An 18,795-nucleotide genomic window follows, 5' to 3' on the forward strand; every position below is an offset into this window, starting at 1 on the left:
GCGGGCCACTTTCATGTGTCGAAATTCGTTGCGGGCCGCAAACGTTTGTATCAAACATTAATACCAGCAAAGTCCTGATTTCGGTGTAGGTAACTTTCACAATACGTAAAAGACAAGTTTATTAACATCAAATCAATCAGTTTTATTACTGTTTTCTTGTTACTGAGTATGGCTGGCAAATTATTCGAATATCTAGTCGAATATTAGAATAGCAGTTTACAATTCGAATATCTGGTAACACGGGGCGTGGACAATGTTTAAATGAGCGCCACTGTTGCGGGAATATTTAGTTTAAGTGGGTCGTTTCGTAAAATTTGAAACACAAATACAAATATTTAATGAAGTAACATTACAAAGATTTTTGGGCGAATAGCCTATCCTATATATACTGATTCGTGACCATTATGCAGCGATGCCGTTAAGTCAATTTTATCAGAATTATTGACGGATACGCAGTGACGATATTTCCGAAATCTTATTTAACCCAAACATTTGATAAAAGAAAATACCAACATAAAAGGACAATGAGTCCCCGGACCAGTACCAAAGATATTGTTGACATTTTATCTTACGCTGGCGATAAAGACGATCAAAGCAGACACGTAAGAAAAAAATCAGAATAAAATTAATTCGCAAATTTAGGCTCCAAATTCATTCCTATAATTACGCTCAGCGTTCGTCTTCAATGATGGCACAATATCCTTCGAGTTCGTCGAACAGAACGCTCAGTTCTGCGAGAAATAAAAAAAAAACTGACGTCGATGTCCACCACCAGGGTGCAAGACTTGACACATACGTAATAATAGGAACCGGCATTTGAATGTAGATAGATGGCAGGAATAATCACACCAAAAACAGAAACGTACTTAACACTATATATATTGATATATAACATGGTAAAAACATAAAAAGTCTGCTCACAAACTTTATAGGGCGGGCCGCAAAAAACAGTTCCGCGGGCCGGGCAGCCTTGCTTTATACGAAATATAATCTTGGTAAGATTCAGAATACTTTTAAAATAGATAAAATAAAATTGTGAATGAATCTATTACATTTGATGACATCTGGCGTCAAATATAATTGAATATGAATTCGACATATTTTGGTATTCTAGTTTAAGGCGAACGGCTTTCCAGCTTCCTCTTTTAATTAAAAAGGGTTCGATATTTTCCACGACATAACATTGACGTTTTTGTACAATTAACTATATCTCGCCCAGTTTCATTAACTAATGTCTAAATCCGTTAAAATTATCGACACAAGAACGATTTTCCTAATAAGACATTTGCAATACTTTTATGTCGAATAGCTGACTTATTGGTAAACATCAAGATCAATTTGACATTTCTTTTATACGGAAAAAAATCCAGTCAATCGTACAGTGAGAAATACGGGATGATAATATTCAAAAAGAGTTAAAAAAAAAAAAGACAGAAGTAAATCATATTCTTTGGTGCTTGACATTGGTGCAAAATGTCTGCTGAGCGCGTAATTTTTTTTTTTTAATTAAAAATGACTTTTAACATTTTTTGAAAAATGTGTTTGAGACAGGAACGATTTATTTGATCGATACTTCTAATTGAAAATAATACAATCTTTTTCATAATGTAATTTTGACATGTTTATGTGATTTTGTTTCGTCGAAATGCCATTTTTCAATAAAAGTGGTAGTAGCAGTAAACAGAAAATAAATTTCTTGTTTCAAAAACAAATGAATTGGACACAAAAATTTGTGGGTGTTTTTTGGTTTAACTATGTCGTAAAAGCAGATGATATATCACTAACTTAAAGTCCGTTCTAATGCGTAATACACTTGTTATTTTGTTTTCGTTTTCTAGCTTTTTATATGAAACGGAACATTGTTCTTCGGATTACTTCACAAATGAGAAATTTTTGGTTCGTGGTAACTTCAGTTTGTTGATCCATCGTAAATCCGTAGTTAATTATGTAGCCATTGCTAATACATTCAATCTGTATTATGTGTTTTACTTTTCTTTACCGTGAATATAAACAGTAATTTGAATATACCTGTAGAAGTGTTTTATAAATACGCATCGTCGTTTTGGCATTTCACAAGTGGTTTTTAGATAGAGAAGGCTTTAAGATTTTATCGACCAAAATGGTGAATGTTACTCAACATATGCCAATCAATTTGTGAAAAGTGAACAACTGTCAACCGTTTGACTAGCAGACCACCTTTCCGGTAACCGATCAAAGAAATGTTGATAAATTTATTATTTTACTTCTTTAATAAGCAAACAACGGTATGTGTCGCAAATTAATATTTGCTCTGATTTGAATTTTAAAACCTGCTCGACGCTTTTGACTTTTATATCTGTCATAAACAAAAACCGAAGCAAATTAGCGTTTAGCTTCTACCACACCATGAGCGTTGGGAATCATCCAATATAAAACCAAAAACCATTCTGGATATTGTCAATCTAGTCTAGTATCGCCAAATTTCTGAGCAGCTGTCTTTTTAGAACGTATAAAGCTGATTCATTCATCATAATGAATAATAAATAGCCTCATTATTATGAGAATCCAACGTTACTTGAAACAGACTAGAAAACAAAATGGTGGCATATATTTGTAAAGAAGCGATTTTTATAAAAGTGAGTTATTTAGCTTTCAGGTTATTAGCACACTATTTCTGAACAAGGCTGTAATCAAAGAGCTATTGTGGGATGAAAAAACCATCGCATATGAACCAGTGATTCCCGACTTTTTTTCAGGTGACCCAAATTTTTCAAATTAAAAATTTCTGACATTATCGCGTCCCAAGGATTTCCTAAATACTAAAAGGCATGATTTTATGACCAAAAAATTAAAATACTATTTAGAAAACAATCACTTTTACGTAACATCTATTTTAACAGAAATTACTTCAAAATTTCATTAATGGGATAATGCGCTTGCTCGCCATCAGAGAGTTTTTGAAATCGTGGCGCGGCTTCACTTAAGCAAAGGCGCAAGTCATCTTCAAGTTTCAACCGATTTCGATGTTTTGAATACACACATTGCACTGAATCCAGTCTCACATAACCAAGTTGTTGCAAATCGAATCAATTTTCGAATTACAAAGTTTGAAACTGTCGGTTACACTGGAAGCCCAAAAGTAGATATTTGCCGAATCTTTTGGATACTTTTCTTTAAAAGACAAAGGAAATGTAATTTGTCACATCAGCCGTCATGTCGATAACTCTTCAGTAACAGGTGTCACCGCAAACATATAGTGTGTGTACCAGGTTAAGGCATAATTTTATTCCGATTTTCCTTATTTTAGTTTTATTACGAGTTCGGGGACTGTCTGTGTTATCCCCACCCTTGATATGCAATTCCAACGATTTTCAAAACAAGATAGCGTTGCTCAAATATATGGACATGAAAGCCAAAACGAAGTAGTACAGATTTGCAATCTGTCACAGTACTCTACCGTTACCGCAGTCTTCACGACTAACGCGATAGACGAACCGCTACCAGGTGCGTAATTGTTGACTACGTCATCACACACAATAACAAATCCCATTGCATATTATGAAATAAATAAAAGTAATAGCCTTCTAGCAAAAAATAAAATCCAATCCTTAATCACTGAAAATTTCAAAGCAATTGGTCTAGTAGTTAATGAGAAAAGCGACTTTTTCGTAAAAATACCAACAAAATAACAAAACGATCTATACGTACACTACGTGTCCAAAAACAAATCTTTTGATACAGCCTCATTGTAAATATAGCATATAAACACAAGAAGTTGTGACAGACTATCTATATCTGTAGATCCATCCAATTGATTAGTAATAGTAAAAAATAGAAAATAGTTCAACAATTTGACCTGATAGGAAAAAAACTAGTATGATTTCCGTACTACATTTGTAATTTTTTACTACATTTGTAAACGCCATTAATGCATTCATAAATTACAGAAAGTTGCGTCATTCATTAACTATCGAACCTGGGGTCCATCAAGAATACCAGCTTTTTTCTGCGGTTAGACCTGAAAATTTCTTGCAAATATATATATTTGAAACAGTCGCCATCTTTCTCAAGAGCATCAGCAAACTGCCAAGCTTTATGTGAAGAGGAAAAAACACAATTTATATAGTAACTCGTACTCAGCACCCCTAAATTAACTTAAATCAGCTTAGAAACCTTGGGCATTAAAAAATGTGTTGGCCAGTGTTATCTAACCGCCTGCCGCTTCCAGGTGGACTACTGATAGTTATTTTTAGCGTAGCTAATCACATTGTTCGTGAGATTAAATTTTGATTACTGCAACTAAACTCTAAAGCTCCTGGGAAGGCATAATCAAAATTACTGAGTTAAGTTATCTAACTATTTTTTGGAAACAGAATTAAAAATTGACGAATAACACGCAAAACTATAAAAACGAGAAAATGTTTACAACCCTGCCTGAACGGCTGCAGAAACTGCAATTATTTATAAATGGTTATGGTTAAGGTAATCAACATGGAAATCGATGCTCGGGGAAATCCAAATGTTAAGTAGCTAAGCAATAGGCTATTGTTACACATTAAATATTGAATTTCATATGATTTTATTAATAGACACTAAAAGAGACTTAAAAAAGCCAAACGGAAATTCTGACGCCAAACTTGTTTAAAAAAGCCAATATGGCAACCCTGATCTGAACCAAAAACCGGCCTCAATGTGGACGCTTACGTAGTTAAGCATAACGCGCGAACCGTATGGCCACTGCGACCCAAAACTTTTTTATTTGTCTTTTCTAGTTTTCAGAAAAAAGATCACGACGATTATTTCACGCCTTCCGTTTCAAACAAGATCCTCTGCTGACATCCACTGATATGTCGGGAGCTACTGTTTTTTGGCATGCCAAATATTTCACTTGAGCTCAAATCCTGTTCATTTAAGATTCCGCATCACGGCACATTTAAATTTTTTTCAATATTAACTAACAAAATGGCGCATTTACGAAGATGAGAACTGAGAAGCTACAAAATGACTCAGTTATGTTATTATGACTTCAAACGAATGAATTCACTCGTAAATCCAACCTCATACGGATGTCGAAACATAAATATTATTACATTGTGTTTACTTGTTGAATTTCGTGTTTATAAACATTTTTTTTAATATAAATTGACCTTTGCACTTTGAACTCAATTTAAGAACTTAGGTGACAATTATTTCAGGAAATTTGGGGTACGGGTAGGTACAATATTCGCTCAAATACGTGAATAAATCAGAGCATGCCATTTAAAAAAAATTGAAATCCAAAAGTTCCCCGCAAAGTATTATCTGATTAACTTAGAAGTATTTACGCTTGTTTACAGAATATTTAAAATAATTCCTCGCGACAATTTTAAATGTCACGGCGAATGACACCGATCTGCTCAGCCACGTTTTTCGGTTTGTTGAGAACAAAAAGCATTTGTTAAATACGAGGATTTAAATCTATTTTTCTGTTGAAATAATGACTTAGAATTATGAAACATAAAAAATGGATTTGCTGATATTCGTAATGCGGTTTTCTTTTTAATTTTCGTTTTCTTTGCTAACAATCAACCAGTTCATTTGCTTAAATGAAATACTTTGTGTTTTTATAGTACAGTCAAAATTTACAAACTTATGTCAAAGTTATCTGTAGTTTATCCTTATTTCTTGAACGACTAAGTTTAATTACAAAGTTTAACTACAAGCTTTCATTAAAAGCTTGGGGTAAGGGGCTGGGGATGAGCATGTTTTCTCCTAGGCCTTTTTCAATACCTGGTGATTTCAGAATCGAATCGAGTATTTTTTTTCGAATCGAATCTCGCTGGCACTCGCAGTTTGCTTAGTGTTCACACACAATGATAATCATGGTTCATCAATAAATCACACGGAAAAGAAGTTTCACATGTCAGTTTGCATTTAAAACTATGACTTTAACAAAACAAATTGACAGATTCGTCTCGACATTTGGCAAACGAAAAAAAAAAGAAAGCGGTGGTTCGAAATTTTTATCTGAACCGATTTAATTAAACAATTTACTGGATTTGATTTAAAATGCCCAGTGCTAGTTCCTTTCTCCTCTCGTGCTATAAACGATATCATAACGCCACGAACTTCTGCATATCGAATCTTTCATAAAAACTGCAACGCCAATACGAACGGCGGTGTGGAAGCGTTAGGAATACGCTCGCCACCGTACCTGATTATCTTTCATGGGTTCGCAGGTTCGAATCCCAAGCAGTGATGGTTATGTGTGAGAGGATTGCTGTTGTAAGATGGTTCACGTGAGTCGGTTACTCGGTGACGGCGCCCTTCAGAATAAAGTTCATGATAAATATGTAAATCCTGTGAAGTATTCCCATGTTTACATGCATTATCGTATTTATATAAACACTGCTTTTGTGAACTAATCCACAGCGTAGGATATTATAATGTTGTTGTAAGCAATATTAAGTTGTTTCCAAAGTTGTTTTAAAAGTTTAAATTCACTGGAATGCTAACTGATTGACATGGTTCCATTACATTTGAACCCACGTACATTTGAACCCATGACAATTGCACCTGTATGCTATTGCACCTATGGAATTTTTTTTGTTTCACGGATATTTGAACCCATGCTAACCCTAACCCATGAGTTTTATCACCCGCATATAGATTGAACCCGTGGATATACGCATGGGTTCAAATGTACATGGGTTCAAATGTATATACGGTCACCGATTGGCATGAATTCTGTCTGATATACAAACCATTGGAATAGGTAGCGACCAGTTGGTATATACAAGGTAATGGTCGTCCCATAGGCTTGCTATTTGTTATTTTTACGTTATAGCTTGCAAATAAGTTGCAGCCTATGGGTTTACCATGTTTCAGTTGAGATATAATTACAAATTATGGTAGAAAATTATTCTGCATGCGGGAAAACCTGCGGGGGGCATAATTTACTTTAAAAAAACTTTTACCAAAAACAACGGTCTTTGATCATGTTTCAGTTGACATATAATTGCAATTTATGGAAAAAACAATTCTCATGCTTCTTGGAAAACCGGCATTGGGGCACAATTTATTTAAAAAAAAAATAAAATTTTAACTTTAAGTAAAACAACGGACCTTGGGGAATCAGAAGCAGTAAAAAAATGAAAGGATAGTCCTTTAAGAGCACTTCAATACTTCGAAATGCAAATTTGAACGTCATTATAGCAGTTAAGAAAAAACTACTTTTTTCTCGGCGACAACAATGTTACGCAACAAAACACTGCTTGGCGTTCATTAGATACAGGTTGTGAGAGAATGGCATTCGAAGCTAAACATCCAAACTTGAAAAACTGCTCTTTGTATCAAGGAATAAGCGGGTCGCTGAAGTTTGTTGAAATAAATATTAATAAAAGAGAAAAATCTTTGTTTTGTGCCCAGAACGTGAATGTTTGCAAAACAATACCTAAGCAAACAATCTAGACGATTTAGAAACAAAATGATGGGACTCTCACGCGAACGTCTTGTACCAAAACTGCAACAAACATGAAGCAAAAACAACATTAATTTTGAAGTAATTCCATATTTCTGCTGCACATCTATTTGTAAGCAAACGTTGCCAGGCAAAATGTCATACGGGATTTTAACTGCCATTACCTGCATGGGTTTTGCTTATAGCCGAACGGTAGTTGTATAATGTACTGCTTTGACATAATTACACCTAAATGCTAATAAAAAATTTTATTTTTTCATTTTCATCTGTTCAAGTTGTAAATATGACATCTGCTTCAGTTTCGTCAAACTAAAATATTAACCCATGTATCACCAAACAATACTTGTTTAAGAATTTCATAAGAAGATTAATAATACGTTGTACAAAGGGTTAACATAATGGAACATAATTTAAGAACATAATAACTTTGCCACGCTTACGACAGGAGCTTTGTGCAGAAGTAATTATTAACTGGAAACACAAAACCAATGACTGTTCTAAATACAAACATTTATAAATCCGATTAGGAAATATCTTTGCTATCGTGTCAAGTAGAGGAAATAATAATTAACTTTTTGTTCCATAAATAACAGGATTATCTAAAATAAATTCCGCAAATATCGGTTTATTTGTTTTTTTCAACAAATTTATGTTAAAAACACTTGAACAGCCTGGGACGTGAATAGTGTTTCAGGAGAAGTAGATCTTAAATATCTTTGCCTTTGTGTCAAGTAGAGAAATCTCAAACAACTGAATGCCCTTTTTGTTCAACAAATACCATGATTTTATTAAAACTTTACAGCAAATACTTTTTTTTCCTTTTAAAGTGACATAAATGCCTCAATTTTCTATACAGTAATACCCTGGAACTCAAAATAGTGTTTTTATGGAGGTATGCAGTAGTCCTAAAAGTCGAAGTAATCTAGGTAATTCAACCCTTTCTACTATCCGATCTGAATTTTTCCAAGTATCGTGTTGAGCAATGATATTTTGACGCGTAAATCGTCACTGCAATTGTGCAGAATACCATTTACTTTCGGTATTTCAGTGTTCGCCGTAACTTTGCTGATAGTGTTATAAATTCGGTATGCAATGTCGAACTGGCATGGAAAAATGTTTTTTATTCATTCTAAATTTCAGAACATGCCTGAAACTAAAGGTCTCCTGTGATAAAGCTTTTTGCGCAATAGCTTTTTGATCCAACTCGCTTTGAATATTTTTCGTTTTTCAAAGAACCAATTAATTTGATTATCGATGACAGAATCGTGTTTTTTATTATTAGTATCAATGTGGTGTCATAATCGTATTGTTATCTCACAAAAAAGTCACGGAATTTCAACTTTTACGCAATAATCGCCACGGATTTGAGTTTGAACCAATAGATTTATGTCAAACAAACAATGATGGACGGTTTCGGTTGTCTGTAACTTAGAAGAAAAGAGTAAAATTGATTTTCAACATGTTTTGTGATGCTATACTGCACTTAATCCTTGTAACTATATCTTTTGTTATTTGTATAAGAGAATCCATCACATCTTTGATAACTTGAAATCGCAATCAAAACAAGTTACAAAAGTCAGATAAACACGTTTAAATAAGGAAAGCGATAAGATTAGCAGTGAGAAAGGGAAATCCCACAATATCAACAAGAAAAAAAAAATAAACGAAATTTGGCTCCGTGTACGTAACTGGGGTTCCCGTTCGCGAACAATTACATGGAACTAGAGAATAAAGCCAAAACGAAGTAACCTCAAATCTTTTACAGTACCGGTAGTATGACCACCAAATCATTGAGATGCGATCACGAAACCACGTCGGTGTGCGCAGTTTTTAATTTCAATGACGTCGTCAGACAGAACGTCGAATATAAAAACAAATCCCACAGGAAGTTTTAAAATAAATAAAAGTAATTGCCTTTTAGCGACAACAACAATCTTTAACCATTGAGAATTTCAAAGCGCTTGGGAACAACATCAAGAAGAAAAATACTAAATGACAAAACGATCCATAGGCCCATTTTGTGCCCAACAATCATCGAATTAGTCTGCGAGCTTAGTTCTAAGCATAACAAATAAGAAAAATGAGATTGGTTTCTCATTTTATTCCTATTCTCTTTAATCACCTAATTAATGTCTTTCAATTTTACACCGGTTAAATATTGAGATGTCTCCAAGAAGCTATCTATGCGATAGTCCGATAAACCGCTATAAAGTACGCCATGTGGTGACAGCACATTTACACCCACGTACAATTTCATCCTTAAACTGCACCCAAAACATTTGCACCCACGGACAATTTCATCCGTAAACTGCACCCAAAACATTTGCACCCACGGACAATTTCATCCGTAAACTGCACCCAGGACATTTGCACCCACGGACAATTTCATCCGTAAACTGCAACCAGGACATTTGCACCCACGGACAATTTCATCCGTAAACTGCACTCAGGACATTTGCACCCGCGTACATTTGCACCCGCGTACAATTTCATCCGTAAACTGCACTCAGGACATTTGCACCCGCGTACATTTGCACCCACGGACAATTTCATCCGTAAACTGCACTCAGGACATTTGCACCCGCGTACATTTGCACCCGCGTACAATTTCATCCGTAAACTGCATCCAGGACATTTGCACCCACGGACATTTGTACCCGCGTACATTTGCACCCGCGCACATTTGCACCCATGTACATTTGCACCCTGAACATTTGCACCCATGTACATTTGCGCTCTGAATATTTGCACCCATGTACATTTGCACCCTGAACATTTGCACCCATGTACATTTGCACCCCTGTATATTTGCATCTGCAAACTTTTGCACCCACGGACATTTGCACCCACGGACATTTGCATCCGGGTACATTTGCACTCACGTACTTTTCACCCTCGTACATTTGCACCCAATTACATTTGCACCCCTGTACATTTGCATCTGCAAACTTTTGCACCCACAGACATTTGTACCCTGAACTTTTGCACCAACGGACATTTGCACCCATGTACAAAGATAATGGAACCAGTCCATGAGGATGGCGTTCGGAACAATATTTATCCGTATTCTCTTAATAATACGTTGTCATAAGTATCCATTCAATCTTTTCTCTTCTGGTTTTCATGAATTTACATTTAGAATTTACCTTTATAACCCGTCACGAGTTGTTATTAGGTAAAATCGTTATTTTCGATTTCCAAGGAAGAAAATAGAAACTTGTTGTATATATATGGAATGACGGTTTACAGAAAGTAATCCAGGCTTATCCTTCTGTTTCAAATACTAGTTCCGAAACCGCACTTGGATTTGGTGTCATAAGCTAGTTTAGATGAGTGGTGCCAAAATGAAAAAGCTGCAATGCGTCTCTTTGTTGATTATTATAAGTGTCCATTTTTTTGTGGGTGCGATATCCGAGCGATTTAAAAGTTAGACCTTACTACGGTGGCTGTATGAGTCTTCACATTAGGGGTTACACTGCCCAGCACCAGGGGCGTACCCATGAGAAGTCCCCCCCCTTTTGGGATGTAAAAAAAATTTGTATCATACATAGCAATTTTCCGTAATTTGGAACGCTGTTTAGACCCTCAAGATTTCTGAAAACCTACGTTTTTAGAATCCTTTCACTTGCTTGTACTTATTTGGGAGTGTAGAATTTCCACACGAAAAAAATGCATAGTGTAGAGGGTTGCATGACTTTGCTAGAAGTTTAAGTTTAGGGCTGGGCATTTTCGAATATCTGAGGATTTCAGAATCGAATCGAATAATTTTTTCGAATCGAATCGAATTTCGAATACTTGAGAGATATAAAATTGTATGTAACTTTCTTATTGTATTAGGTCCTCCAGACACATAAATTACCAAAAACATAGAATACATCACTCAGGCAGATTGCTGAGCGTTCACACACAATAACAAACACGTTTTCATCAATACTTCACTACAGAAAAGAGTCATATGTCAGAATTGCGTTGAAAAAGTATGGCTTCAATAAAAAAAAGTGGGAAATTCACCTCGAACATTGGCGGAAAGTAAAAAAACAAGATGGCGGCAATTCGAAATTTTGCTCTGAACCGATTCGAATAATTTCATATTCGATTCGAATATTTGATTCGAAATGCCCAGCCCTAAGTTCAATGCATAAACTGTGAACGCATAATAATAAGGCGCAGAGGACTTTGTACTTATTTTCCAAAATGCAAATGTCATATTTTTTAACACGTTGTGTTTATGAGCATAAACGTGGAGAGCTAACCACAACGTTGCGATGAAGACGAATTATTTACAAATCAACCAGCAGAACTATGCATATTTAAACATGAAATCCATGTACTGCTTATACTAGATACATGAGCGATTCGATTCTCCCTTTTCTGGCTCCAGCAAATGCCCGCAGAAACAATTCACAGTAAATAGAAACATTAAATCTCTATAAATATTTAGAATTTGCGTAAATATTTTTGAGACATCTGCTGAATACAAACCACCGCAGAAAAAACAAAAAATAGGTTCGCGAAAGCGATCAATACCAAGGAAAACGTTCTCTAGTCTGTTGTTTGTATACTGTAGAAAAACTGGTTCTTTTTTACCAATTACTGGTAATATTTGAAATTATATCACGGCTGGTCCGCATTATTTTTTCATGAAGACTCCGTCCCCCCATTTCATTACTCAATATGATGATATGGGAAAACTCCGGCCGCCGAGCCAAATCCTGCCCGTTGAGTAATTCAGTCAGGCCCGCCTGATGCTGCCACAACCAAATTAAAACCAAATGTTGATGTTTTAGCTAAACAATAGCTTAAGGGATTTGTTGAGACTGCGATAAATTGGGAACATATATCCATGCATATACCTGCTGTGTGTATGACAAACCGAAAGCCTAGTACAGAAGAGAGCATTCAAATGGAGTGTGAGACCGAACCATATGTTTATCCAGGTGACCGTACATTTGAACCCACGTACATTTGAACCCATGTGTATAGTATACCCACGGGTTCAATCTGTATGCGGGTGCTAAAACCCATGGGGGAGGGTTAGTATGGGTTCAAATATCCGCAAAACAAAACAAAAAATCCATAGGTGCAATAGTATGCAGGTGCAATTGTCGTGGGTTTAAATGTACATGGGTTCAAATGTAATGGAACAGCTGTCTATATTCAAACTCAGGATGTACAGACGAATCCTTGATGTCTCCATCAGTTAGAAAAGTGTTTGGAATGCCCCAATGTGGGACATGGTGGTTGACTAGTGTATATGTTCTTAAAATGCTCCGTACGGAAGTTTTGCGAGCTTTTCGTTTACTTAATAAAATACTGACTTTGTTAAAATTTCAAATGTCCGAAGAAGCATAAACAACTTCACGGGCTCCATATCATCAAAAGTTTTAGAACCCCTTGTTTGGTGAATTTGCGTTCTCTTCATACGTGGCCACTTTAAATTCGACGCATTTCAATCAAATATTCTGTTCCAAATCTGGGCAAGGCCTAAGTAATGGTAACCTGTTGTTTTTACCTGATCACATATTGCGGGCTTTAGCAAAGCTATTGTATATATTCTCTTAACTCGGTGCACTTTTCCCGCTATGTTTAAGCGGTGGTCACGACTTTTGGATTATGATAAATAGCATCATAACTTTCGTAGAAAGTCGTTTTCTTCTTTGTAACTGTTTTGAGGTGTCAGCATCAAAATTCTGCAGGTAGTTTTGTAAGATAAGATCGCTACATAGAGGCAGTAACTGTTTTTCAATGTACATTAATATCGCCAATACGGAACGCCGTGTTTTCCCTACAGATGCGAGGGGATGGGACATTGACCCATGGTTTTATCAACTGACATCGTTCTGATTTTGTCGATTGTATTGATACACACGCGGGCCAGGCTATCCCTCTCTTTGAAAAGCAAAAAACAACGGAACCGCGAGCTGTTACGGTCCAACTTCACAATTAGAAATTTCAGTTTTCCCGTTTTTAAAAATTCCTGCTCGCCCCTGATATCACAGCAATCTCGAACTAGATCTTTAGGACGAGGTAGGAGTTTGATCTAACATTAATTATTGGACACGTAGTGGACATGGCGATCGTTTCAATATGATGTTATTGTTGTTCTTATTGGCTACGTTTAGTGGCCATAACGATCGTTTCAATATTATGTTGTTGTTGTTCTTGTTCTTGTTCTTTGACACGTTTTTAAAAAATCGCTTTTCTCTTCGAATACTGGACCAATTGCTTTGAAATTTTCAGTGGTTAAAGATTAATTTCTTCGTTAGAAGGCATTTAATTTTAATTATTTTAAAATTTTGCGTGAATTCTATGAAATTTGATATTTCGTCTAAAATTTCGCTGTATTATTTTTTATCCATGGGAACACGGATTTTAGTCAGTGTCATGACTGGCTGTACGTTTTGATTCTGCAAAATTCTTGCTACTGGAAATTCAGAACTTTTTTGAGGGTACCGGTAGCGTCAAAGGTACCGGTAAAGACTGATTCGCTCTGGTCTAACGTGTCCATATATTTGTGCGTAGCTCTCTTGTTCTTGTTGTTCTTGTTCTATGACACGTTTTTAAAATCGCTTTTCTCTTTGATTGCTGGACCAATTGCTTTTGAATTTTCAGTGAGTAAAGATTATATTTTTTGCTAGAGGGCTATTACTTTTATTTTTTTGCTATTACGTCATCAAAATTATGCGATGCTACGTGTCCATATATTTGAGCATAGCTCTCTTGTTCTTAAGAAAATTTCAGGAATGTATTGCAGAAACATGTGACAAACAAAACAAAAAGCTTGAATAAGAAAGCTTGTCCATGGGAATCGCCCATAAGAAACGTCCCATGGGATGGGACAGCACACATTTGTATTTCCCATGGGACACGTGGGACAGGAAAACCGTATGATTTTCGGGGAAATTATGGTAAACCACTTCGTTATGGACTTGGTGTCCATATATTCGAGCATAGCTCTCTTGTTAGGTATAAAGAGCGAAATATATTCAGCATTAACAATATACTTTGTGAAGGGGGCTGATGGACACATGTATAATAGATATGAATATAAAGTTAACAAAGTCCATAAATCTAGTTGTTTTGCATGTCTATTCGTACATGTAGTCCTATTTAGTAGATGCTAAACCTAAGTTTAACAATTTTTGTTGACTTGTATTCCAATGGGATCCCATGGGATGGGATGGGACGGGTATATTTGCTATGGGATTCGATGGGAATGGGACAGAAAAATATGTCCCATGGACAAGCCTGTGAATAAGATAAAATCAAGAGTTTATGGCGACAATAAAAATAATTTATTCAGCGTATTTGAGGTTTCCCCAAACTTTTATTAGAGCTTAGTCTTTAGTCTTAGAAAGTGTTCTATGAAGTACGTGGAATGGGATTCTGCTATTTTGTTGCACTATTACGGAAAACTGATGTTGAAAAAATATTTCCAGACACATAGAATCAGATCAATTTGCGTAGGCAGGCACAGGACATACTTTAATTATCTCTCTCTTAATCGCAGCCGCATAGAAATTACTGCAAGGCGCATTTCGGTAATAACTCCACGGCGTTAATTTGCCGAATTTTCCCCAAATTTAAGGCAATCACACCAACGCAAATTTGCACCCGGATCTTGCAACCATTCTAATGTATAAAAATTGTGATCGAGTTACGCAGCGATATTTTAATTAATTCAACTCAATTCTTTTCGACTTTGCAACCTCTCGATTGCTTTGATAAGGATAGTTTCGTCGGGTAGAGTCTAGAGCAGTGCATGGTGTCCAACCTTTTGTTGCTCGTGGCTTCCTTTCGGAGGGTTTTAGCACTCATGGCATTCCTGTTCAACATTACAGTGGTATTTATAGTATTTTTTTTTATGGGTAGATTCCGAATCCCTTTATGTCCAAACAATTCATGCCCAACAATGTAAAACCTCCAATGAAATACCTTTATCAAGCAATGAAACTAGGAAAAGCGAGTTCTCTTGTTAAAGGGAAGTTAAATTAGTTTCGCGCCTGGCATGTTGTCCGCCTGCTCTGTGGGCCACATGACCTGGGTTGGGAACCCCTGGTGTAGTGTGTAAGAAGTGGAGGGATATTACCTTGTTGTGTTCAGTGTCTGTTACAAGTTTCAATCCAATTTCACCCAACATGAAGCCAGTCCAATCAGCTAGAAACGCAAGTTACTGTGATGGCGTATTCAGTAATTACTAGACAGCGTTAATGTACCGGAATTTCCTCAAAGGACAATTACACCAACGCAAAGTTGAACCTGCGCCATGCAAGTTCTTGGAATGCGCGCGAATCTCCCCAATTTTATTAACATTTCACCCACGCAAAAGTGCATCAATTGAATGCATTTATTTGTATTGCAATTGAGCTAACGAGCCTTAGTTTGATTGTTTGTCTTTCCACAAACGAAGCTCTGATCGTCCAATTTCATGTGTCTTTCAATTTTTATCGCCCTGTGGCGTCAACTTTGTTATTTCAGGGACTATTATGTAGAAACAGAAGTTTTGCCCGGCCCCATGAAATGATTGTAATAGTTTGTCTGGCAGCAATTGTTATATATAATAATAAATCGAGTAAGCTTATTTTATCCGAATCGAAATCACAAAGCATATAAAAATAGAAACAACGAAGTAATCAGCGTGCAGACGTCACTGCGGACATTCAAACTTGAACATCGTTTAGAAAATTACACTATTTTGCGCTATTACTTCAACTGTAAATTGCACGCAATGGTTTGGGTATTTTTCATTATTGAACACAAAGTCGGTGAAAAACTGTACACAATTTGCGAGAGAATGATAATTACAGTTTTACTGGGGGATGCTGGAAATCAAAGCAGCGACACCCAAGGTTCTAATATCTATTTTATTAGATTGGGAGTTTTAGAGTTTCAAAATTACTATTATTGACGCCACATTATAAATGTGGCGTAGTACCTCGTTTGCCTATTTTGAAATTAGGGACGTTTGACAACGTGTGTCATTTGCTTATAACCGGCTACGCATATTTCATAATTTTCATGCAATTTTCGTTCCTTAGATAGCGCTGATTTGCCAGGGTAAAATCGTTTGAAAAATTTCACTATTTTCCCGCAATTATTCCGATGGAAAATTGCACTTGCGTCATGCCATCTAACCTTTGCAATTGGTTGGGGTATTTCTATTATTAAGCACAAATAGTACGCGCCTACGCGCAGTAATTGAAATTATTATGATTGTTTTAACATTTCACGCCAGACATGATACATCGCGTAGTCAGAATAATTATATAAACTGCTGGAAATTTGAAGCCCTCAATGCGGGTTTTTCAATGTAAATTTTACCTGCGGTTCTCGGTCGATTGCGCACGATTCTGTAATCATGGTTCAAGCGTAGATGAATCATTGCGAGGGAATCTGTGGTTAAATAGACGCGGAACTGTTTTAATGCCACTGTAAAAATTGTGTCACGAATTCAATGAGTAATCATCACATGTTTGTTCCAGCTGAACCAAATAAACAAATATACGTTCAATCATTCTGTGTGATTCGGCGGTCTTGTTTACTTCTTCAGAAACATAACAATTGGTTATGCGCAGTTTTTCTCACTGAATGGCGGCTTTATTGAAAGCCTATGTCAGTGGTTCCTAGCCTTTATGGCTCTTGACCCCTCTCCGAGTCTATTAGCACTCATGGTCTCCTTTTTATCCAGTGGTATATATATTTGGTAGATTCCAAATTCTATTATGTTCAAACAATTTATTCTCAACGAAATGAAAACACCCTGGGAAATGACCTTATCAAGCAATGTAACTAGAAAAAACGGGGAGTTTTCTTGTAGAGAGAAATGTAAAATCAGTTCAGCTCCCAGCATTGTGGGCCCCCTCTAACCGCTTTGTGGCCCCCAGGTCGGGCCACGGGCCCTCGATTGAGAATTGCTGACCTGCGGCTTAATATATTAATAAATCGTGGAGCGATTCTCTGCGGGGTCACGAGCACGGATTCAGATATTCATTTTCATCGTACAAGAATCAACGTAAAGCAATAAACACACATAATAAAACTAACAAAAGAGGAAAAACATTGATTCATGGCAATTGATGAGGGTTCGATGGGTCATCGCCACCTGAATTCAAGCAGCGAGCGGGTCTCTTTCATTTCGTTCTATTCGCGATGACTACTTTAAATTAGAGTAGAATAGCACAGGCAGCCATTCAAATGGCGATCGGAGCAATTCAGTTGAATAATTTGTTGTTCCGGACACGAAAGACAGATACACATATATATTATTGCAGTGTTTTCCAACATAAGAGTCGCGACCTAAAATTTGTTCGCTTGAAAATTTTCTTGGGGCGCTTGTTTGAAAATTACTTCTATTTTTTTTAGAGTAAATTTTATGTTCATTTTATATTTGTATTGAAGTGTTGCACAATAGTAATTGTATATATGGAAAGTATCACAGCATAAAAACTTGGCATCTGCTGGTATTATTCAGTCAGTTAATTTTGTGACAATTTAAGGCATGATCATTACATACCGGCTAGTATTTGAGCAAATCCTTGAGTCGCGAAATTTTACAAAATTTATTTTTTTACAAAGTTTGGGTCGCTTGAAAAAAAGTTTTGAAACCACTGTATTAATGTATAAAAAGCGGTAATGTGCTCGACATAATATATATATTCTTGTTTTAAAGCGTCCAAACACACCTCGAAACCGCTTTAAAATTTAGCGGGAATGTGAAGCTTTCCAATGCGCGGGAAATCTTAACATAATCACGGCGTGTAAAATTATGAATGGTATAATTGACTTCGGTTATTATTTTACGAAAAAAGTGAAAAAAAAGGGAGCGAAAAAAGAACTTTATGAACGTCGGTCATATATAACGTGATGTGCGAGAGTATTGAAGACAAACCCGCCGAAACTGTTGTACAGATTTAGTTCTAGTTTAGACGGGAGAGAAAGATATTTTTGGAAATGGCGATTATGTTATCGGTAGTGATTCAAGAGTCCTGCGCACACTGACACAAATATAATTCTAAAGTTTTGTCTGATCAGACTTCCTCAGATATACAAGCATCCTTGCATTATATGCATACGGATCCACCGGCACAAAAGCATAGAAGAAGGATAAGTCCCGCAGAAACCAAACATTAGCGTATATTATCGGCACCGGTTTGCTTTTGTATCCATGTATTCAAGATATTCTCTATTGTAGTTCATATGATAATTTTAAAATTATTTTTCAGTCAATTGAGCCTATACTTTACTAATTTTTTTTGCTGTTTTTTATTCAATTAAATATGGATTTATTGCTGTACCTCCTCTGTATTGCTTTCCCGCCGTTTTTTTTTTTGACAAACTTAGCGTTCTCTTGCCTTACC

This window comes from Styela clava, chromosome 4 (genome assembly GCF_964204865.1).
Source record: "Styela clava chromosome 4, kaStyClav1.hap1.2, whole genome shotgun sequence".
In the NCBI taxonomy this organism is placed as follows: Eukaryota; Metazoa; Chordata; class Ascidiacea; order Stolidobranchia; family Styelidae; genus Styela; species Styela clava.